Here is a 24,830-nt window from a genome sequence, read left to right as displayed (position 1 = left end):
CCCTCTGTACCCGCCCCCAGGTCGCGTCCCGGCGCGCTAGGGGCCCGCTGGCGCGCGGGGATTTACGTCTCCCTCCGGGAGGCGTAAATCCCCCGACAAAGGTAAGGAGGGGGTATAGACAGGGCCGGGGGGGGTGGGTTAGGTAGAGGAAGGGAGGGGAAGGTGAGGGGAGGGCGTTAGAGGATTCCCTCCGAGGCCGCTCCGATTTCGGAGCGGCCTCGGAGGGAATCGTAATCGATAGCCTTGCGCGCGCCGATCCAGGATTTTAGCGGATACGCGCGACTACGCGCGTATCCGCTAAAATCCCGCGTACTTTTGCTTGCGCCTGATGCGCCAGCAAAAGTACACGAACGCGCCGTGTTTGAAAATCTACCCCTAAGGAAGCATTGGAAATGTCATCCAGCAGAGCCGCCAGGACCTCTCCAAGTTCCCTTAGTACCCTCGGATGTATCCCATCTGACCTCATCGCCTTATCTACTTTAAGTTTACTTAGCCCCTCACGAGCACACTGTTCTGAAAATCGACTGAGGTTTCTCTCACTTCCAGTCTTATTTGTGTTCATTTTTTGTGGTCCTGCTCCAGGCCCTTCCACACTGAATATCAAACAAAAATATTTGGTAAGCAAATTTTGCTTTTCCCTCCTCAGCCTCTACATATTCCTCCCCCTCAACTTGGAGTCTCACAGGGCTACTTTTGCCCTTCCTTCTATCACTAACATATCTAAAAAAGTCTTCTCCCACCCATTTTACTGTATTTGCTATTTTTTCTTCTATTTGAATTTTTTGTATTCCTGACCACTTTCCCAGCTGCTCTTACTTTTTCCAGATATTGCCGCCCCTCTTCTCCTTTCTGCGATCTCTTGTAGTTTATGAACGCTAACCTTTCTCCCCCCCCCCCCCCCATACCTTTTCAGCTAATTCTTTAGAAAACCATAGGGGCCTCTTTTTCCTCTTCCCTTTATTTACATTCCTAACCAAAAGATTAGTTGCCCTTACGATAATCTCCTTTTAGTTTTGCTCACTGCCCTTTTGCTTCCTCTAGATTTTCCCGTCCAGCCAACGACTCCTTGAGGTACGCCCCCGTTCGGAGAAAGTTCGTTTTCCTAAAGTCTAGGACCCTCGCCTTCGGGTCCTTCATCTCTTGCGTCCTAATATTGAAGCGCACCATCCGGCGGTCACAGATTCCCAGATGACCATCCACCACCACATCAGAGATAGTGTCCCCGATGGTAAGCACCAGGTCCAGTATCCCTGCTCCCCCCCCTCCCATGTAGATATGTTTAATCTTTAGAAAACCTGGGAGGCTGGTAGGTTGGTATTTTCCACAATTTAAGCAGACCTTCCCGGATATGTGATGGGTGTTCATTGACCAGATGTGTGTGGATTGCTGGGGAGGAGACCATGAATATCTACTAAACCGCGATCTCTTGTAGCTTATGAGCACTAACTTTTCTTCCCCTACCCCTTCAGCCACTTCTTTAGAAAAGCACAGTGGCCTCTCTTTTTCTCTCACCTTTTTTTTAATCAAAAAAAGGTTTGTTTCCCTAATAAAATTTCATTTTATTTTTTCCCACTGCTGTTCTACATCCCCTAGCGTATCCTATCCAGTTTATGTCTCCTTGTATCGTTTTCCTGAAGGATCCACCATTGCCTGTGCCCAAATACTGAACCACGCCATCCAGTGACCACTGGATCCCAGGTGATCCCCCCCCTGTTTGTAAGCAGCAGGTCCACTATCACCCCTCCCGTGTCGGAACAGTTCTTCCAGTTCTTATGTCCAGGATGTCCCTGCTTCCAGATGACACAGCACAGCTGGAATATCCCAATAAACATCTGGGACACTGAAACTACCTAACAAGAACACTTCCCCTTTCATAGCAAGTTTGTGAATTTCTTCCGTGAAATCTCTGTTTCTTTTGCCTGCGAAGGTCTGTATATCACGCCAATAAAAATAGAAGTTTCATTTGCTCTTTTCAGATTAACCTGCAGTGCCTCCTCCTTACCTCATAAACCCTGCAGTTCTGGTGCTTTATTATTATTTTTTATATATAGCACCAGTCCTCTTCCCTTTCCTTCTAGATTATAGCTTGGTATAACGAGATCCTATTTATGGTTCTCTGTGACCACCACTATATCCAAGTCAGCCTCTTCCATGACTGCCTCTAGATCTGGGACTTTATTTCCCATACTATGAGCATTAGGGGGTAATTTTCAAAAGGAGTTACACATGTAAATGTAACAATTTTCAAAAGCCCACTTACACAGGTAAAGTGCATTTATTTATTTACCAACATTCAATCTCAATTGAGATATCACACTGGTTTACATTCAGGTACTGTAGGTATTTCTCTATCCTCAGAGGGCTTACAATCTAAGTTTTTGTACCTGAGGCAATGGAGGGTAAAGTGACTTGCCCAAGGTCACAAGGAGCAACAGCAGGACTTGAACCCTGGTCTCCTGGCTCATAGTCCACTGCTCTAACCACTAGGCTATTCCTCTTCCCCAAACGTCTAAAACTCAGTTTTGCACATGTAAATGGTTTTGAAAATCAGGCGCTTAGTGTACATAGCTTTCCAGATGCTGCAGGTTTTTTCCCTAGTTCTCTATAAGTGTTTAAATCATGCTGGAGGACCTTTGGACCGTCATAACCGGATGGAAAGTACTTGATTTCCTGCAGTGTCACGTTCGTGCGAGTTTTCCTCTGACGTAATAGCCAAGATTGCATGGCAGGCCAGGAGGACTGATTCACGTGGAGAGAAAGCCACCAATAGGGGGCGCCAGACTGTAAGGGTTGTAATCAACCAGTGTGGCTTCCATAAAAGACAATTTGGCTTTGTACAACAAGTGGGAATTGCCAGAGAACCGTGTGAGAGCAAGGAATCTTAGGCTGCCGAACTTTCTTCGGTCCAGTCCGAAAGGTCCCCCAAGAACTTTTAAGAAAGATATGAAGGAGGTACCTTGGGGTTCCGGTGGCTATATTTCCAGGCATTTCCTGTGCGTTTTATCTGTCTAGAGGGAAACACGGGGAAAATGCAGGAGGCGGGCTGGATACTGGATTCGCCAGCATGCTTAGAAAGTTTGCTGAAAGAGATTGCAACGAGCTTCCCGTTACTGGCCGCCTTCTGTCTTGAATCTGGCTGCTGGGATTCTAGAAAGGCCTCTTTCTGTGACCAGGCTGTAAAAACATTTCCCGACGTGGCTTCACGGGAAGGGTTTTCTTCTGCTTTGTGGTGGCCATGGCTGCCACGTTCTTCTCTAGGTTTCCATGTGAGTGTCTTCTGAATTATAAAGGGGAACAGGTTTGATTTGTAGACACTTTTGCATCCGGAACGGTTTCTATAAGATAAATCATATGTGAAGTAAAATTTTCCAGTGGTCCTGAAAGACGTCCATCTGAAGCTGAGTCCGAAGGAAAAATGCTGGGTGCAGTTATAACCCATGGTCTGATAGACCCAGACAGGAAGTCCCAAAGGTCCATATTCCAATCACAGTCTCTAATGATGCACCTTCCTCGTTGGTCAATGATATTAATATCCAGGATTCCCTGAATGAGGGGGGGGCGGGAATGATCCTTCTAGGCCCTGGGCATTGCAATTTGTCAATTCCCAAATTAAAAGTTTTTGAATACAGCAGTGATAAGCACTGAACTAATTATACAATAAGAGGCACTCTGAATCCTAAGGTGGGTTCCAGTAATACGTTTACTGAAGTGCTAGGCAGTGATAAAAATGATCCTTACGGTTGTTACAGCCAAGTTTCTCAATAAATTTGTGACCGCTTCAGTTTTTTTAATTTATTAATAGATGTGAAAAACCAATTATCCAAATTTATCTTTCCTCTCTCCCCTATGATACGGGATGGTTGCAAGCTTCCCTCCCATGAAGATGGTAATTAAGGGTCCAGTTTAATTCAAATATGGCAGATCGAACAGTCACGTGCATCTCCTACCTCCCCATGAAGTTCCTCTTCAATATCGGCTTTCTTTTCCCTCATAGTAGTAGATACTCGCAATCCTCTTCCCCTACGATCTTCAACAGATGCTAATGAACCTGAAAGGGGCCGATGGTGACTCCTCTCTCTCTCTCTCCTGCTCTCCTTCATCTTAGACAGCCGTGGGTTACCCCTTCCTAAGGATACTGATGATCCCAAGACCCTTTCAAAGAAAGGAATCCTCCCCTTTTACCAATTAGTGATAAAAAAAAACACAAAATAGATAGAAGGGCCCGAGTCCCTATTGATGGCTAACCCGGTATCCTGTTTACTCACTGAAAAACGCAGTCCTATACTCCTGCAGAAAGACACCCCCTACCCCCAGAAAGGACAGGGAGGTGGAGGAAAACGCCCAAATTCAAAAGAGAGAAAAATCTCCATGGAGGTAACTTACACAGGAGAAGAGGCACAGGCTGCCCCTGCGGGTTAGGATTTCTGTATTAGAGGAGCTCCCACATCTCCTCCTAAAGCAACCCCAAACCTGGAGAGAACCAAGGGGGCTCTACACTATTATTTATTTATTTTTTTGGTGTTTTTCTTTTGTGTAATTTGTTTTCTGATCATTTTTGTTATTTTATTATTTCCTCGTCTCCTCCCCTCCCCTTATTGTAGGCTTGGCTTCTGTTGTTGAGGTGGGAGATTGTATGTATATGTATTAGATGAATTATTTGATATTGATAACATAGTAACATAGTAATGATGGCAGAAAAAGACCAAATAGTCCATCCAGTCTGCCTAGCAAGTTTCTTATGATTGTAACTGCCGCTCCGTGCAGGTTACCCCCATGTTTCTGTTACGGGAAGTAACTGCCGCTCCCTGCAGGTTACCCCATGTTTCTGTTAAGGGAAGTAACTGCCGCTCCATGCAGGTTACCCCCATGTTTCTGTTAAGGGAAGTAACTGCCGCTCCGTGCAGGTTACCCCATGTTTCTGTTACGGGAAGTAACTGCCGCTCCGTGCAGGTTACCCCCATGTTTCTGTTAAGGGAAGTAACTGCCGCTCCATGCAGGTTACCCCCATGTTTCTGTTAAGGGAAGTAACTGCCGCTCCGTGCAGGTTACCCCATGTTTCTGTTACGGGAAGTAACTGCCGCTCCGTGCAGGTTACCCCCATGTTTCTGTTAAGGGAAGTAACTGCCGCTCCATGCAGGTTACCCCCATGTTTCTGTTAAGGGAAGTAACTGCCGCTCCGTGCAGGTTACCCCCTGTTTCTGTTAAGGGTAGTAACTGCCGCTCCATGCAGGTTACCCCATGTTTCTGTTAAGGGAAGTAACTGCCGCTCCATGCAGGTTACCCCCATGTTTCTGTTAAGGGAAGTAACTGCCGCTCCGTGCAGGTTACCCCATGTTTCTGTTACGGGAAGTAACTGCCGCTCCGTGCAGGTTACCCCCATGTTTCTGTTAAGGGAAGTAACTGCCGCTCCATGCAGGTTACCCCCATGTTTCTGTTAAGGGAAGTAACTGCCGCTCCATGCAGGTTACCCCCATGTTTCTGTTAAGGGAAGTAACTGCCGCTCCATGCAGGTTACCCCCATGTTTCTGTTAAGGGAAGTAACTGCCGCTCCGTGCAGGTTACCCCATGTTTCTGTTACGGGAAGTAACTGCCGCTCCGTGCAGGTTACCCCCATGTTTCTGTTAAGGGAAGTAACTGCCGCTCCATGCAGGTTACCCCCATGTTTCTGTTAAGGGAAGTAACTGCCGCTCCATGCAGGTTACCCCCATGTTTCTGTTAAGGGAAGTAACTGCCGCTCCGTGCAGATTACCCCATGTTTCTGTTAAGGGAAGTAACTGCCGCTCCGTGCAGGTTACCCCATGTTTCTGTTAAGGGAAGTAACTGCCGCTCCGTGCAGGTTACCCCATGTTTCTGTTAAGGGAAGTAACTGCCGCTCCGTGCAGGTTACCCCATGTTTCTGTTACGGGAAGTAACTGCCGCTCCGTGCAGGTTACCCCCATGTTTCTGTTAAGGGAAGTAACTGCCGCTCCGTGCAGGTTACCCCCATGTTTCTGTTAAGGGAAGTAACTGCCGCTCCGTGCAGGTTACCCCATGTTTCTGTTAAGGGAAGTAACTGCCGCTCCGTGCAGGTTACCCCCATGTTTCTGTTAAGGGAAGTAACTGCCGCTCCGTGCAGGTTACCCCCATGTTTCTGTTAAGGGAAGTAACTGCCGCTCCGTGCAGGTTACCCCCATGTTTCTGTTAAGGGAAGTAACTGCCGCTCCGTGCAGGTTACCCCCATGTTTCTGTTAAGGGAAGTAACTGCCGCTCCGTGCAGATTACCCCATGTTTCTGTTAAGGGAAGTAACTGCCGCTCCGTGCAGGTTACCCCCATGTTTCTGTTAAGGGAAGTAACTGCCGCTCCGTGCAGGTTACCCCATGTTTCTGTTAAGGGAAGTAACTGCCGCTCCATGCAGGTTACCCCCATGTTTCTGTTAAGGGAAGTAACTGCCGCTCCATGCAGGTTACCCCCATGTTTCTGTTAAGGGAAGTAACTGCCGCTCCGTGCAGATTACCCCATGTTTCTGTTAAGGGAAGTAACTGCCGCTCCGTGCAGGTTACCCCATGTTTCTGTTAAGGGAAGTAACTGTCGCTCCGTACAGGTTACCCCCATGTTTCTGTTAAGGGAAGTAACTGCCGCTCCGTGCAGGTTACCCCCATGTTTCTGTTAAGGGAAATAACTGCCGCTCCATGCAGGTTATCCCCATGTTTCTGTTAAGGGTAGTAACTGCCGCTCCATGCAGGTTACCCGCATATTTCTCTTAAGGGTAGTAACTGCCGCTCCATGCAGGTTACCCCCATGTTTCTGTTAAGGGAAGTAACTGCCGCTCCATGCAGGTTACCCCCATGTTTCTGTTAAGGGAAGTAACTGCCGCTCCGTGCAGATTACCCCATGTTTCTGTTAAGGGAAGTAACTGCCGCTCCGTGCAGGTTACCCCCATGTTTCTGTTAAGGGAAGTAACTGCCGCTCCGTGCAGGTTACCCCATGTTTCTGTTACGGGAAGTAACTGCCGCTCCATGCAGGTTACCCCCATGTTTCTGTTAAGGGAAGTAACTGCCGCTCCGTGCAGGTTACCCCCATGTTTCTGTTAAGGGAAGTAACTGCCGCTCCGTGCAGATTACCCCATGTTTCTGTTAAGGGAAGTAACTGCCGTTCCGTACAGGTTACCCCCATGTTTCTGTTAAGGGAAGTAACTGTCGCTCCGTGCAGGTTACCCCCATGTTTCTGTTAAGGGAAATAACTGCCGCTCCATGCAGGTTATCCCCATGTTTCTGTTAAGGGTAGTAACTGCCGCTCCATGCAGGTTACCCGCATATTTCTCTTAAGGGTAGTAACTGCCGCTCCATGAAGGTTACCCCCATGTTTCTGTTAAGGGTAGTAACTGCCATTCCATGCAGGTTACCCCCATGTTTCTGTTAAGGGAAGTAACTGCCGCTCCATGCAGGTTACCCCATGTTTCTGTTAAGGGAAGTAACTGCCGCTCCATGCAGGTTACCCCCATGTTTCTGTTAAGGGAAGTAACTGCCGCTCCGTGCAGGTTACCCCATGTTTCTGTTAAGGGAAGTAACTGCCGCTCCGTGCAGGTTACCCCCATGTTTCTGTTAAGGGAAGTAACTGCCGCTCCATGCAGGTTACCCGCATATTTCTCTTAAGGGTAGTAACTGCCGCTCCATGCAGGTTACCCGCATATTTCTCTTAAGGGTAGTAACTGCCGCTCCATGCAGGTTACCCCCATGTTTCTGTTAAGGGAAGTAACTGCCGCTCCATGCAGGTTACCCCCATGTTTCTGTTAAGGGAAGTAACTGCCGCTCCGTGCAGATTACCCCATGTTTCTGTTAAGGGAAGTAACTGCCGCTCCGTGCAGGTTACCCCCATGTTTCTGTTAAGGGAAGTAACTGCCGCTCCGTGCAGGTTACCCCATGTTTCTGTTACGGGAAGTAACTGCCGCTCCATGCAGGTTACCCCCATGTTTCTGTTAAGGGAAGTAACTGCCGCTCCATGCAGGTTACCCCCATGTTTCTGTTAAGGGAAGTAACTGCCGCTCCGTGCAGATTACCCCATGTTTCTGTTAAGGGAAGTAACTGCCGTTCCGTACAGGTTACCCCCATGTTTCTGTTAAGGGAAGTAACTGCCGCTCCGTGCAGGTTACCCCCATGTTTCTGTTAAGGGAAATAACTGCCGCTCCATGCAGGTTATCCCCATGTTTCTGTTAAGGGTAGTAACTGCCGCTCCATGCAGGTTACCCGCATATTTCTCTTAAGGGTAGTAACTGCCGCTCCATGAAGGTTACCCCCATGTTTCTGTTAAGGGTAGTAACTGCCATTCCATGCAGGTTACCCCCATGTTTCTGTTAAGGGAAGTAACTGCCACTCCATGCAGGTTACCCCATGTTTCTGTTAAGGGAAGTAACTGCCGCTCCATGCAGGTTACCCCCATGTTTCTGTTAAGGGAAGTAACTGCCGCTCCGTGCAGGTTACCCCATGTTTCTGTTAAGGGAAGTAACTGCCGCTCCGTGCAGGTTACCCCCATGTTTCTGTTAAGGGAAGTAACTGCCGCTCCATGCAGGTTACCCGCATATTTCTCTTAAGGGTAGTAACTGTCGCTCCATGCAGGTTATGTTGCTATCCCGGTTGCCAGACTAGCGACCGGGCTCTTACCTTCCTCCCGAAGCTCCCGGGCCCGCCGCGCTCCGCCGGAGGTTTGGGCCTTCTCGGCCGCATGGCAGCGGCGTCTCCCTCGTGGAGACGCCGTCGATGCCGATTCTGACTCCTCCCCCCGGCCGGGTACGCGCGCGCGCGAAGGGACGGCTCTTGTAGGTCCAGCACCCGGAAGTGCTGAACCGCCCCTTTGCTGACGACAGAGCCTGGCTGGGTATATAAGGCAGCTTCAGTCTCTCCTGCCTTGCCTTGCAACGAGGTCGCTCCTGTGAGTACTTAGTTGCTTCCCTGGATCCAGCTTGCTCCGTTCCTGCCTGTTCCGGTCCTTGTTCCTGTGTTTCCAGCCGTGCTTCGTTCCTGCTTGTTCCTGTCTGTGGTTCCTGCCTTGCTCCGTTCCTGCTGGTTCCAGTTCCCGCTCCAGTGAATCCACTCCTGCTTTTCAACTTCTCGTCTTCCGCCAGCCTTGACCATTGGACTTCTGCTTGACTCTTCTTGTCTTCCGCCAGCCTTGACCATTGGACTTCTGCTTGACTCTTCTCGTCTTCCGCCAGCCTTGACCATTGGACTTCCGCTTGACTCTTCTCGTCCTCAGCCAGCCCTGATCACCAGACCTCCTAAGTCCCAGCGACCCGGACCCCTACGGGCTCCTCCTGGGGGGGTCTCGGGTTTCCAGGGCGAATGCTCCTACATCCACGCCAGATCCGTGCCGCCTCCTGGCTCCTTTTCCATCGTCTGGACTCCGCTGTTCAGACAGCCAGGCCAAGGGTCCACTAAACAGACTTTCTCACAACAGTTTGCAAGGCCATGGACCCGGCGGATACTCCCGGCCTGCAGGCCATTCCGGGAATGGCCCAAAGGATACAGCAACAGCAGCAATGCATAGAAGTTTTGGCTGCTACTGTGGATTGACTGGCAAGTCGCCTGGAAGCTCCGCCTCTGGACGTAGTGGTACCACCTCCGCCTCCTGCACCTATACCACATCCGTCCATACAGACCCAACTTCCGGCTCCCACATGTTACTCTGGGGACGCCAAGACTTGTAGGGCCTTCTTGAATCAGTGCTTTATTCGTTTTACCCTGCTGCCGGGACAATTTCCTTCTGATGCTATCAAAGTAGCCTACATTTTGTCCCTGCTGGACGGGAAGGCTATGGTATGGGCTTCGCCTTTATGGGAACACCAAGATGCCTTACTCCAAGATTTGCAAAGATTCGTGGATCATTTCAAACAAACGTTTGACGAACCAGCACGCCAGACTACCGCTACTACGGAAATTCTGCAATTGAGGCAAGGCTCACGCTCCCTAGCGGACTATGCTATTGAATTTCGCACCCTGGCCATGGAGCTGGGGTGGCAAGACGACTGCTTGCGTGGCATATTCTTGGAGGGTCTCGCAAGTCGTATAAAGGACGAACTGATGACACGGGATATTCCCACTACCTTGAAAGAGGTCATAGATTTGGCAGGGAGAATCGATCGGCGGTTACAGCAGTGAGCGAGGGAGGTCCGACCGCCTCGACAACCGGTCTCCCTGGCACCCACCTTTTCAAGATCTCTCTCCTTGCCTCACAAGCCACAGTCTACTCCCTCTCCCAATGCCTCTGAGGAACCCATGCAAATTGGGCGAACACCGTTAACCGAAGAAGAGAGGAGGCGACGGCACACTCTAGGATTGTGCCTGTACTGTGGTACTAAGGGTCACTTGCTGGCTCAGTGCCCCGTACGGCCGGAAAACGCTTGAACCTAGGGAAGAGGGAGGAGATCTCTCTAGGTTGCCTTAGTCCTGCTCCTCAATGTACGGTACCTGTCACCCTGGAGTACCCAGGGGGTTCCTTCCAGACTCTAGCCTTTATAGATTCCGGAGCTGGGGGGAATTTTATTCTGAAAGACTTGGTATGTCAACTGGGGCTTCCTACTTTACCCCGGAAGCCTCCGCTCCGAGTCACCTCAATCCAAGGAACTCCATTATCAGGAGACATCTCAGAGATTACAGAGCCTATCACACTTCAGACCGGAATTCTCCATACTGAGAGGCTCTCTTTTATGCTACTGGAGAAGTCGGTGCACCCTATAGTATTGGGTCTCCCTTGGTTGCAACAACATGCTCCAATTGTTCACTGGGACTCTCTGCAAATCGCTCAGTGGAGCTCCTATTGCTTTCACAACTGTTTGAAATTACCTTTGAAACCAACTCTTCCACTCTGTCAGACTCTCTTGGAACTGCCACCTCAGTACCAAAGTTTTGCGGATGTATTCTCCAAACAGAAAGCGGAACTTCTTCCAGTTCATCGTCCGTTCGATTGTGCTATTGACCTGCTTCCAGACTCCATTCCCCCGAGAGGTAGAGTCTACCCTTTGTCTATCCCTGAGACGCGGGCGATGTCGGAATACGTATCTGAAAATCTGGCCAAGGGCTTTATCCGCCCATCTCATTCGCCGGCGGGGGCAGGTTTTTTCTTCGTGGCCAAAAAAGATGGCACCCTCAGACCGTGTATTGATTACCGAGGATTAAATACCATCACCAAGAAGGATCGGTATCCGCTTCCTCTTATACCTGAACTTTTGGACAGACTTCAAGGTGCTAAAGTTTTCACAAAACTTGATCTACGTGGAGCCTACAATCTCGTTCGTATTCGTCCCGGGGACGAGTGGAAGACAGCTTTTAACACCCGGGACGGTCATTATGAATACCTTGTAATGCCGTTCGGACTATGTAATGCGCCCGCTGTCTTCCAAAACCTAATGAATGAGGTACTACGAGAAATGCTCTATTCTTTTGTCATCGTTTATCTCGACGACGTCTTGATCTACTCTCCAGATCTCGTCTCTCATCGCCGTCATGTCAAACGCGTCTTGCACGCATTAAGAGACAATCACTTGTATGCCAAATTGGAGAAGTGCCAGTTTGAGTGCGAGACACTTTCATTCCTGGGTTACATTATTTCCTCTTCTGGTTTTCAAATGGACCCGGAGAAGGTTGCAGCTATCACTAATTGGCCTCAACCAGTAGGGTTAAAGGCTCTCCAACGGTTTCTTGGTTTTGCCAACTTTTACAGACACTTTATACCACACTATTCCCAAAGAGTGGCTCCTCTCACCGCACTCACTCGCAAGGGTGCCAACACTCATGCTTGGTCTACTTCAGCTTGTCTCGCCTTCGAAGACTTAAAGAAGGCTTTTTTACGGGACTCTTGCTTGCGCCATCCAGATCCACAGCGCCCTTTCGTTGTGGAAGTTGATGCTTCTACGTTGGCGGTTGGGGCCGTTCTTAGTCAGCACGATGCTTCAGGCAAGCTGATGCCTTGTTCCTACTTTTCAAAGAAATTCACTCCTGCCGAGTGCAACTATAGCATTGGAGACAAGGAGCTTCTTGCTATTAAACTCGCATTTGAAGAATGGAGACAATGGCTCGAGGGGGCTAATCACCCGGTGACCGTCTATACGGATCATAAGAATTTACAGTACTTGGCTCAGGCCCAATGGTTAAACCCTCGTCAAGCTAGGTGGTCATTGTTCTTCAGTCGCTTCAACTTCATACTTAAGTATCGCCCCGCTGAAAAGAATGTTCGAGCCGACGCTCTATCTCGTACTTCTCAACCTGAGGAGTCGGAGTCCCTGCAGCACATTCTGGATCCCGCAAGTATTCAATTAAATCTCACTCCGCTAGACACTTCTTCTAAGACTCCAGTGCCTATAAGACTTCGTAAAAGGGTCCTATGTTGGGGTCATGATTCTTTAACCGGAGGCCACGCAGGAGTACAAAGGACGCTAGACCTCATAGCCCGTTTCTATTGGTGGCCTGGACTACGTAGGGATGTTTCTCTGTATGTAAGTTCCTGTCCTACCTGCGCACTACAGAAACCATTAATTGGTCCCCAAAGGGGGTTGTTACAACCATTACCCGTTCCTACAGAACCGTGGACGCATATTGCTACAGACTTTGTGGTAGAACTTCCACCTTCTCAAGGCAAGACTGTGGTCTGGGTTACTGTGGACCGCTTTTCTAAAATGGCTCATTTTGTGCCTTTACCCAAACTTCCCTCCGCTACAGAACTGGCGTTGCTGTTTGTTCAGCATATATTCCGCATACATGGTTTACCTCTGGATATAGTCTCCAACCGAGGACCCCAGTTCACCGCCAGATATTGGAGAGCGTTATGTAAAAAATTCAAAGTACAATTAAGCTTCTCGACTGCATTCCACCCACAAAGCAATGGCCAAACAGAACGCATGAACCGTTCATTGAAGTCCTTTCTGAGAGCATTTATCAACCATAAGCAAGACAATTGGGTGGATCTCCTACCTTGGGCGGAGTTTGCCTACAACAATCAGGTACACGCCGCAACCGGAAGATCTCCATTCCAGGTTGTGTACGGCAAACAGCTGAAACCATCCTTGCCGCTACCAGGACCCGTCTCCTCACCTGCTGCCCAGTCAACCGCTGACCAACTGGGTAGGCTTTGGACTTCTACACAGCACCGGCTCCAAAGGGTGGCACTCTCCTCTAAACGATTTGCCGACCGGCATCGAAGAACTGCGCCACAGTTTCTCCCAGGAGACAAAGTCTGGCTCAGCACCAGACACATTCATCTCCGACAACCGTCGAAGAAGTTGGCACCCAAGTTCTGCAGACCCTTCCGAGTTGCGGAGAGAGTGGGCATGGTGTCTTATCGGCTACGCCTTCCCAATTCCCTGCGTATTCACAATGTTTTTCACGTTTCCCTACTGAAGCCAGTCATACTTTCTAAATTTCATCCTAGGCTACCTGATTCCTCTCCGGCGCCCTCAGCAGAAGATCCCACCTTTCAAGTACGAGAGGTACTGGACACTCGCTTTGTTAACAGGCGTTGGGAGTACTTGCTAGCATGGGAGGGGTGTGGCGACGAAGACAATACTTGGGAACCAGCTCGTAACATCTTAGATAAAGCTCTTCTGCATCAGTTCCACCTGGACCACCCTGACAAGCCTGGCCCTTTAAAGAGGGGGCGTAAGAGGGGGGGTACTGTTGCTATCCCGGTCGCCAGACTAGCGACCGGGCTCTTACCTTCCTCCCGAGGCTCCCGGGCCCGCCGCGCTCCGCCGGAGGTTTGGGCCTTCTCGGCCGCATGGCAGCGGCGTCTCCCTCGTGGAGACGCCGTCGATGCCGATTCTGACTCCTCCCCCCGGCCGGGTACGCGCGCGCGCGAAGGGACGGCTCTTGTAGGTCCAGCACCCGGAAGTGCTGAACCGCCCCTTTGCTGACGACAGAGCCTGGCTGGGTATATAAGGCAGCTTCAGTCTCTCCTGCCTTGCCTTGCAACGAGGTCGCTCCTGTGAGTACTTAGTTGCTTCCCTGGATCCAGCTTGCTCCGTTCCTGCCTGTTCCAGTCCTTGTTCCTGTGTTTCCAGCCGTGCTTCGTTCCTGCTTGTTCCTGTCTGTGGTTCCTGCCTTGCTCCATTCCTGCTTGTTCCTGCCTGTGGTTCCTGCCTTGCTCCGTTCCTGCTGGTTCCAGTTCCCGCTCCAGTGAATCCACTCCTGCTTTTCAACTTCTCGTCTTCCGCCAGCCTTGACCATTGGACTTCTGCTTGACTCTTCTCGTCTTCCGCCAGCCTTGACCATTGGACTTCTGCTTGACTCTTCTCGTCTTCCGCCAGCCTTGACCATTGGACTTCCGCTTGACTCTTCTCGTCCTCAGCCAGCCCTGATCACCAGACCTCCTAAGTCCCAGCGACCCGGACCCCTACGGGCTCCTCCTGTGGGGGGTCTCGGGTTTCCAGGGCGAACGCTCCTACATCCACGCCAGATCCGTGCCGCCTCCCGGCTCCTTTTCCATCGTCTGGACTCCGCTGTTCAGACAGCCAGGCCAAGGGTCCACTAAACAGACTTTCTCACAACAGGTTACTCCCATGTTTCTGATGAGTAGAAACTGCTAGGGATGTGAATCGGGCTTCAGACGATTGAAAGTATCATATGATATTTTCAAAATCGTCAGAAATCGGGGGCTCCCCAAAACGATAGGAAAACCCCACGATATTGTTCGTGGGGGTTCTCTTATCGTTTTGAGGGAGGGCTGGAAACACAGCACACAAAAATAACCCCTAAACCCACCCCGACCCTTTAAAACTAATCCCTTAGCTTCCCTCACCCTCCCGACCCCCCCAAAAACATTTCACAGGTACCTGGTGGTCCAGTGGGGGTCCCGGGAGAGATCTCCCGCTCCCGGGCCGTCGGCTGCCACTAATAAAAATGGCACCGATGGCCTTTGCCCTTACCATGTGACAGGGTATCCGTGCCATTGGCCGGCCCCTGTCACATGGAGGGAGCACTGGATGGCCGGCGCCATCTTTAAAAATGGCGAGGGCCATCTAGTGCTCCTACCGGGACCCCCACTGGACCACCAGGTACCTGTAAAATGTTTTTGGGGGGGTTGGGAGGGTGGGGGAAGCTAAGGGATTAGTTTTAAAGGGTCGGGGTGGGTTTTTTGTTTATCGGCTTGGGCGCAGCCGATAAACAAAACCGCGATCGGGCCGGACGAAAAAAAAAAAACACGATGTGAATCCGAACCGGAATCCGAACCGATTCCGATTCCGATTCACATCTCTAGTAACTGCCGCTCCATGCAGGTTAACCCCATGTTTCTGTTAAGGGTAGTAACCGCCGCTCCGTGCAGGTTACCCCCATGTTTCTCTTAAGGGTAGTAACTGCCGCTCCATGCAGGTTACCCCCATGTTTCTGTTAAGGATAGTAACCGCCGCTCCGTGCAGGTTACCCGCATGTTTCTCTTAAGGGTAGTAACTGCCGCTCCGTGCAGGTTACCCCCATGTTTCTGTTAAGGGTAGTAACTGCCGCTCTGTGCAGGTTACCCCCATGTTTCTGTTAAGGGTAGTAACCGCTGCTCCATGCAGGTTACCCCCATGTTTCTGTTAAGGGTAGTAACCTCCGCTCCGTGCTGGTTACCCTCTTGTTTCTGTTAAGGGTAGTAACCGCTGATCCGTGCAGGTTACCCCCATGTTTCTGTTAAGGTTAGTAATATTAACAATCAAAACTAAGCTCTGTCAAACCCATATCAAAATTATTGCTATCAACATTTTTACAGGGTGAGCAGCCTCCTTGTCAATTCAGACGATGCTGCTTGAACGTGCTTTGCTTTTGGACTTGACCGTAGAAGCAGTTGTGCACTTTTTCCCCTAATGCCTGCATACCAGTATCCCAGCTCACTGAAGTCATGGCCCTGACTAAATTATGAAAGCTGATTGGTGAAGGGTAGTCATTCCTCTGTCTTCTGTTGGGGTAGTAGCTGCCGCTCCATGCAAGTTACCCCCATGCACCCATTTTTTTTATGTCAACCTCTAGCCTTCAGGGATGCACAGTGTTTATCCCATGCCTTGGTTTACTGTTTTCATCTTCACCACCTCTTCTGGAAGGGCATTCCAGGCATCCGCCGCTTTCTGCGTGAAGACATATTTCCTGATGTTGGTTCTGAGTCGTATCAATTGAGGGAAACGTTCTTGATTTACATTATTTTGTTGAAAACCATTTTGCCTGGAGTAATGAGTAAAATATGCTATCACTATTTCTATGGCACTGGAAGATGGATTGCATCTTCCGCCCCTAGGAGACGGTCCCTGCTCTGCGGCGCTTACAATCTGGGCAAGACACAGACAAGAGAGTCCAGGAATTTTGTTACAGAGATTGGTTAAGAGTACGAGGCCTCGAACAGTTTTAGGGTTGAAAAGGTGGATTTTTAGGCTGTGCTATCTTTCACTTTGGCAGGAGTGTTTCCACAGTTTTGCCCACTATCAGAGTTAGACTAGGGGGTCTGCACTTGCCCCTCTGCTCCTTGTTCCCACTTTTGTGAAGCAGGACTACATCTGCTCTCCTCCGCTCACCGGACTCTCCTGTCTCCTCCAGAACAAGCCCTCCCCCCCCCCCCTTCGTTTGTGAAAAAAGAAGTTTAAGATTGCTGCCTTCCGCTGGTCTCTCTCCTCTCTCCACCGGGGTTTAGGATTCGCCTTTTGTACATGTGAAGAAAGCTCCTCTGGGTGCCCCCAGCCTTGCCTGTCACCTGCGTCCCTGCAGCCTTGGCTTCGCCTCTGATAAAACACGACAGGGTCCCTCGGGGGCTGGTGCATGTAAGCAGGCCCATCCCCACCGGTGCTAACTAGGTCTTTGGAGGGGAAGTGAGATGCTGGCGGGGAGCGACGGCTCTCATCTGTTAGTAATAATGTCAGACAGGGCGCCCCTCTGAATGGGGCACAGATGACTGCCTGGCGCAGAAGGAGCGTCAGAGGCTGCTGCTGTCTCAGCTGTCGGTGCTGCTGCCGTCGCTGTCTCGGGGAATGCGAGAGAGCTACGCGCTGTGCAAACCCCAAAGAGGCTTTGGGGTTTGCACAGAAATGAGGAATCCCCTGGGCTGAAGCGCTGGCTGATCGCCGTTACCGCGGTGGGGTAAACATATAACCACGGGAGGGACAGGACACAAAACACAGAAGGTAGTTAACGTAAGGAAGCTCGTGATCTGTTGGCTCACGTAGTAATGGTCAGGAGACAAGGGGCCATTTGACCCACTCAGTCTACTGCCTGTGTTGCCACAGACCCCATTCGATCTCCAGCGATCATCCCCCCTCCTGCCTTTACCATCACCTCCTGAGTCTCTCCCACCCTCGCTTAAGATTCTGTCACAGTTTTGGTTTCCACCATCTCTGCTGGTAGCTTCTTCCAGTCTGCCCAACCTTTCCAAGCCAAAGGCGCACCAGCCTCCATGGAGCAGGCAGTACGGACGGACATGGGCAGGAGGTGTATGGTCAAAAGAAGAGCTGAGAAAGCACTGAAAGCCAAATTTTAAAGCAGAGGGAGAGCGAGGGTGGCGACACACACGAACTCATCACAACGGAGCAGCTCCCTCTATGTACAAGTGCAGGAGGAGGGAGACGTCGGTGTGATGTGGCAGGCTGCTCGCCGGCTGATGCAATAAAACGCGCGGGAGAGCCGGCGCTCCGAGGCGAGCACCCGCTCTCCCGACTCGCGCCCACATACCTCTCCTGGGCGCGCGATTTTGTATTCAAATGAGGCCGCGCGCTAATAAGGAGGCGCTAGGGACACTAGCGCGTCCTAGCGCCTCCTTATTAGCGGAAGCGGCGGCTGTCAGCGGGACCCACAACAGATGCTTAAGTTTATCGGCGTCGGTTTTTGAACCCGCTGACAGCCACGGGTTCAGAAAACGGACGCCGGCAAAATTGAGTGTCCGTTTTCGAACCCGCAGACCGGCAGGCAGATTTCTTTTTTTTTTGGTGTCTCCGACTTAATATCGCCATGATATTAAGTCAGAGGGTGTACACAAAAGCAGTTTTTTCTGCTCTTCTGTACACTGTTCCCGTTGCTTTCAAGTTAACGCCTGCCCTTGGGCAGGCGTTAATTTCTGAAAGTAAAATGTGCAGCTTGGCCGCACATTTTACTTTATGTATTTTGGGTGACTAACTAATAGGCTCATCAACATGCATTTGCATGTGATGAGCATTATTAGTTTTGGGGCGGTTGGCCGCGCTGCCAAATGGGGCTAAACTGGCTTCCTCCATGCATTCACCACCGTCTCAGCAAAGAAGCGTTTCCTCCTGTTTTCTCTCACCTCCCTCTGTCCAGCGCCCATGCCCTTGACTCCTGTCCTTGACCTTCTGTCTTTTCCTACGGACAATGCACCTTTTTCTTCCTCAGTGAAGACTTGCCAGATATTTCCACGTTCCTCCCCTTTCTTTCTTCTAGAGATTATGTGCAGAATGCGGAAAAGGGGAACAAAGTTTGGGCTGGACTGGTGTTTGAGAGTCACAGCTCCATCCCCTGGGGTCACGGAAATCAAAGGCTCCGCACTAATAACATCTCCCCGACAGCAACTCAAAAGTTACTTCCCCCTCCCTAAGGGCTCTTTTTCTTTCATTACTTGGAGAAAGGAAACGTCCTTCCCAGCTATTTTCCTCGGCTTCTTTCTGCAGAAGCTGTGATTTATTGGCCCCAGTGTAACCATCTCAGATGTGAAGTTACGAAGGAGCATTGCCTTCATCGCATGAAGCCTGCAGCTCAGAGACCCAGGCAGGGGCTTTGCCGGTTCCCACCTCCAGTTGCTGATTTCATACGCCAGTCCCAGCGGTTGACCCTTTGCAACGCTTATCCTGCCTCCAGCGGCCTGCAGCATAGCCGCGGTGCAGCACCAGCATGTAGCTAGCCCCTCAGACACACATATTGAGGCCCCACAGGAAGCAGCAATAAGAATAATTTGTTTAAACAGCTCCAGTGCGCTTTCTAGTTTAATGCTTCGGAAACATGCGAGGGGCCACCTTTAGGATGGATGCACGGAAGCTTCCACATCAACGTCAGTGTTTCTATCCTCGTCATCATTGTTATCCCGACGAGGGATTCTCCGCAGGCCGCAATGTTCCGTGCCGAAGCAGCATGAGAATTCTCCAGAAATGTATTGTTGTTCATGAGCTTTCAAGAGTACGCCGGTCTTGCCTTCATACTTCACACACATTGGGAGGAGGAGGAGGGCGCCCATGGATCAGGGTTGCATCTTTGGAGGGGAAAGCCCCTCCGTGCCACAGCGTCAGAGGGGTTAATTAAAGCCCACCGCCATGCCTAGATTCATGGCAGAGGTAAATGCAGCCGAGTCACAGTACTTTAATTCTCATCCTCATAATTCATTTATTTCACGCTTTTCCAACAAAAGAGCTCAGAGTGTGTTACGGTAAGTTAGAATGCACATCAACAGTTTTAAATGTCGTCGACATGTATTATTAGATAATATATTAGGGCAGTACAAGAGGTAAAGGTCAGGGTGACTGACCTCTGGAAAGACATAATGAGGGGAAGGCATGAAAGGGACGTGTAGGGATACAGAGTTTAAGGACTGAGAGCAGTTCTGGAGTATACTGGGGTAGTTGTTTTGGCGACGTCTGGACAAGGTGCAAGTTAGTTTTCTCGGTGACGTTTGGATAAGATGGCATTGCACTAAGTTAAGGACACAAGGGAAAGGAATTGCAGAAGTACCTCGTTAAAACCCACCTGGCCCTTTCTGCTGCATATTGAACAGACCGTTTAGGTGCCAGAGAGTGTGGCTTGAGAAGCAGGCCATGTGTCAGCTTCTTGTCCAAATGCTGCCTCACAAAGCCATGTTTTTAGCAGTTTTCTAAATGTTATCAGGTTGGGAGCCAGCCTGATATTCAGTGGCAGAGAGTTCCTCGGGGCTGGAAGTGAACTGGAGAAGGTTTTCTCTCTGGTGCTTGGGAGGCGCAGTTCCTTGAGTGTCAGGACCATTAGTCAGCCTTGGGGTAAAGAGAAGAGGCAGCGGGATGCATATGAGAGTTAATACTACCATAAGCAAAATTGCTGGGCAGACTGGATGGACCATCTGGTCTTTATCTGCCATCATTACTATGTTACTGTGTTAATACAACAGCAGTGCGTGCATCGCCTTTGATGGCCTTAATGGCATCAGAAGTTTGAATTTGGCTGGGTAGAATATTGGGCACCAGTGCAAAGATTTTAAGATTTCAAACTTTTTTGCCCTCAGCAATATTCGAGTTTCAGTGTTCTGAATGAGCTATAGGGCATTGACCGAGGGATTTTTTTAAAATCACAGTGTAAACTGAGTAAAAGCCAGGCAGGAGATTACACAAACCTGGATGACTCTGTCAAAAGCAGGGCCCTCAAAGGAGGGAGAGAGATGACACAGTTGGCATAGCTGCGAGAAAGCTGATTTTGATACTGCTAGGATTTGAGATTCCATAGTGAGCTTGGAGTCCAGAGCAAATTGTAAGCTGCAAACTCAATAGCCGAAGGGCAGAGTTGTCCCTTCAAAAGTCACCTTGGGGGTCTAAGCACTTCAATTTAATTTGGCACAACCAGCTGAAGGTCTTCCCCAGGCATTCGTTCAGGTTGGCAAACATTTTATCAGGGTCCAGGCCAATGTCATCTGCACACTATGCCCATTAGTACCCCTAATGAGCATGACATTATGGCCACCTCTTCGCAATCTGTTGTGCCATATGTCCTCCATTCATTAGTTCAGGACAGCAGCAGAGGACACCAGAACAAAGGCCAACTAGGAGCTTGGAACAATCCCACTAATTAGCAGCAGAGTTTTGTTGTTCCGGATCCTCTTTCTACCCATTTCTGGGTGTTGAGGGTTGGGTGATCAGAACCCCATCGTGGTGCTTGTGACCTCTTCTTGGCAGAATACTGCAGTGGTTTGTCATTACCTCCTTGAAACCCATGGTAGAGGTGTGCCCTGGACAAAATTCTCTTTCAAGTCACATTGTTTGTTTAATTTCTTTCAGTTTAACAGACATATCTTTATTACAGTGCATGCTCTTTGGCAAATTTTGCAACTAGCACACACTGAAACAACGCACATGATATTTTGGTTTTTTAAGTACCATTTTGGATAGGAAATGACACAAGAAATATCATTGGCGCCTTCACATCATTTTAAAATGACCACACATGCCTAGCCTACAGCACCCAGTCATCCCCCCACCCAACCACTAGCCAGGCCTGACCCTGATTAGCATCCGAGACTTAACAAGTTCAGACTTTCCCAGCTAATTCAGCCTGTCAAGAATACAGCAGGACCTTCATAGAGTGCTCTGTGCTCCTCCCAGTGGAGGTCAGATAGTGAGTGGACCGAACCACAAATTGTACTCCCCTCTAGGAGTGGCCACAATGGTACAGTCCAGGGTTTAGTCAGAGAAGGCCAAGTATATATGCTGGTCAGAGTCTCTCATCTCTGTACCGGAGGTCAGGGAAGGCTGAAGTCCGTCTTGCGTCCTCAGTGTCTCCAAAGTCCTACAGTGGGTACTGAGGATTTGCGGCGATGCTTCTGATACTTTACTACATGTAGCTGTTCTTGCGAGATCCAGCAGTGGGATGGAGGAATAGTATCCCCACTATAAAGGAGTAAATCCCTCAACCTGTGTTTGTCATGTATATCAAGTTTTTCTTGATCTTGTATTTTTGTCTTTATTTCTGTCAAAATTGAGATAGGAGACCCTTCAAGAAAGATCTGTTGAGGCTGATCCATGTCTAAAGGCCGTTTACCTACCCATAAAACTCTTTTTTAAAAAAAAAATATTTAGACATAGGTGATTTTGTGTCAACCAATCCTTAATTATTAAGAAAGAGTTCTGCAGTCATGTCTCAGGCACTTCCTCAGCACGTTGACAGGGAATGCAATGCTGAACGTAATCAGCATAAACTAAATATGGAATATACAGCATCTGTAAAAGGGGTGTAGGGGAGTAAGATATATTAAACAAAAGCGATGACAACGCAGAGCCCAGTGGTACTCCCCAGGTCAAAGACCGCCATGCAGAACACTCTTCCCCTCTCTGCACCCGCTGCCTCCTGTTACATGCAAGAAAGAGGGAACCCAACTGAGAACGGTTCCGGCAATTACATTAGGTTTTTGTATCAAGACTCAGAGTAGTCTCTGTGTTGAAAACATGAGGAAAACATTGTAGACATGGGAAAGGGTGCATAAAATATACATCAGTGACCTTTATCTTTGTACCATTTGCATTTTTTGCAGATTTTGATGCCTTCGATTGGGCCCAATGTGAGACTAATCCACAGAGAAGCTTTCCAGGTCACACCAGTCCCTTCTTCAGTGGTCACCGGACCTGTGTGGTCTCAAGGGCTCCTGCATGTCACCAGTGGTCACCGGACCTGTGTGGTCTCAAGGGCTCCTGCGTGTCATCTTTGCCTAACGCTCATGCTGCTCTGATAAAAGGCATCACGGCTTGCGAAGGGTCGAGGTGCCTCCAAGACTAACACGGGTTCTAGAACCCCACGCCACGCCACGGGTGATGTCAGTTACAACACGGGAGGGACATCACAGAATCAGCTCCCTTGGCCAGTCGCTTTGCTACAACATCGTGTAAATCCGGCAGCCTGGAACCTCAGGATACGAGGCTGGCATTCTGATGGGCCCCTAATTCAGCAGCAGTGCAGCCTGGTCTCTCAGTTATGCCGAACATAGCAAACAAAGATCTCGGAGCGTCTTCGTTTTGTTTTTTTTTTGGTTTTGGTACTTCTGTACTTTGTAACTAATTGTCAGAGGTGCTCTCTTCTCAGCAGCCCGTCCTCTTTCAGATGTACTGGAAGGAGTTTATAAGTGTGCGTGTGTGTGTTTGTGCACGTGAAGCCCGCCAAGGAATGGTGGGTCCACGATGCGGTCATTCTTGCAGGTTTATGGCTGACCCCCTTGTAGCCTGGGACGGGATAAATCCCCTCTCTGTCTAGGAGTGCAGGTGCAAGCAGCGGTCTGGGATGCCAGGAATCTGCAGATGTGGCTATTTATGATTTCTGATTGAAAGAATGAACTCCGGGTCGTCCTCGTGTCTCCCATATTGCCAGTGGCACGAGAGGGATTCACGGAGAAGCAGATTAATCATGCAACAGAAAAGCTCAGGAAAGCAATAGGAAGACCATAAAAGCAAATAATAAACTTTATTGGGGCTCTTAACTGCTTCTTTATTGCAGGACAAGCTGACCTCGTCCTGGTTTTGCCTCATGGCGCGCACAGATCTGAGGTCCTGCTTTTCTGAGGGGGTGATGCTTTCACTGACCACTGGGCACTGAATGGTGCGCTCTGCTCATACCCTGTCCCTCCAGATTATGTTTTGGATGTGAATGCTTAATTCCCCCCCCTCCCCCCATGCTCTGTTTTTATTCAGGATTTGCAGTCACATTAAAACTGATTTATGTTCACGCTTCATTTATGGTACTGCCCTCAGCGTTCAGTGTCTAGCTTGAACCCCCCAGACAGTCAGCTAAACCTCTACCCCAGCTGCAGATATCAGACAAACTCAGCTCTTGGTTACCAAAAACCATTTATTTGAAGAACAGTTCATCACTCACAGCAGATGAGAAGGTCCCAAGAGGAGCCGAACAGGTTGATGAGGCTGATAACAGCTGTCATGGGTTTCTCTGAAAGCTGACAGTGGCCGTGGGTTAATAGTAAATAAGAGGTGAAAAGATGATGCTTCTCAGAGCCTGTAAGAGGATGAATAAAAGCTGTTAGCCTGCCAAGAGCCTTCTTCTTCCAGATGAAAAGACTCTACAGGAAATAAAATGTCTCAGAGATTGCTTGGGTGAAGGGACCAATAGGAAGAGGCAAGAGAACACAGACAGGGAGACAAAGCAAATCAGGATAGATCGAATAAGGAGCCCAGAAACATTCAAATGATAAGCAATCAGAAAAAGAGCTTTATAACATGCAAAGGCTCTAGGTTACGCAATACCAAAAGATGACACTGGGTGGCAGCATAACAGAGAAATATAAACATACACTGCCTTTAGGGAACTAAATTGAGGCTCATGACTGCTTCAAACTCCAGGTAGGATCAGTTGAATCTTATCCAAAAGAGGACCTGCTTTACCACGGGGAAATTGGAGCTGTATGTCCATGTCTACAGTGGGGTACAGGCAAGACTGGATCAGCCTATTCTAGAAAACAAATGGGGTCAGAATAGGACAATGCAGGTCATACTTAGAATTATCAGGCCCGATGCTGAGCACCGGCTAGAGGTTGGAAATAAAGAAGAGTGCATGGGGGTAACTTGCTGGTATGGCAGTTGCTACCCTTAACCAATAATCCAGGAAAAATAGTGGAAAGTGCTCTAAATATCAAAATCACAGAACAATATAGAAAGACATGGTTTAATGGGACATAGTCAGCATGGCTTTACCCAGGGCAAGTCTTGCCTCACAAATCTGCTTCACTTTTTTGAAGGAGTTAATAAACATGTGGATAAAGGTGAACCAGTAGATATAGTATACTTGGATTTTCAGAAGGCGTTTGACAAAGTTCCTCATGAGAGGCTTCTAGGAAAAGTAAAAAGTCATGGGATAGGTGGCAATGTCCTTTCGTGGATTGCAAACTGGCTAAAAGACAGGAAACAGAGAGTAGGATTAAATGGGCAATTTTCTCAGTGGAAGGGAGTGGACAGTGGAGTGCCTCAGGGATCTGTATTGGGACCCTTACTGTTCAATATATTTATAAATGATCTGGAAAGAAATACGACGAGTGAGATAATCAAATTTGCAGATGACACAAAATTGTTCAGAGTAGTTAAATCACAAGCAGATTGTGATAAATTGCAAGAAGACCTTGTGAGACTGGAAAATTGGGCATCCAGATGGCAGATGAAATTTAATGAGGATAA

At 49.2% G+C, this 24,830-nt stretch overlaps 1 long non-coding RNA gene across 1 annotated transcript in view; it reads left to right on the top strand.

Moving 5' to 3' along the window:
* The window catches only part of LOC115082399, a 29,129-nt gene extending 4,831 nt beyond the window's left edge, over positions 1 to 24,298 (top strand). The window contains exon 3 of the long non-coding RNA XR_003854160.1: positions 22,193 to 24,298. This is a non-coding gene — a long non-coding RNA (uncharacterized LOC115082399). The remainder of the gene's footprint in view (positions 1 to 22,192) is intronic.
* Positions 24,299 to 24,830: the final 532 nt, after the last annotated feature.

Source organism: Rhinatrema bivittatum, chromosome 1, assembly GCF_901001135.1.
Source record: "Rhinatrema bivittatum chromosome 1, aRhiBiv1.1, whole genome shotgun sequence".
NCBI lineage: Eukaryota > Metazoa > Chordata > Amphibia > Gymnophiona > Rhinatrematidae > Rhinatrema > Rhinatrema bivittatum.
Note: the sequence above shows the minus strand (reverse complement) of the source record. Positions and strands in the feature narration are given on the sequence as shown.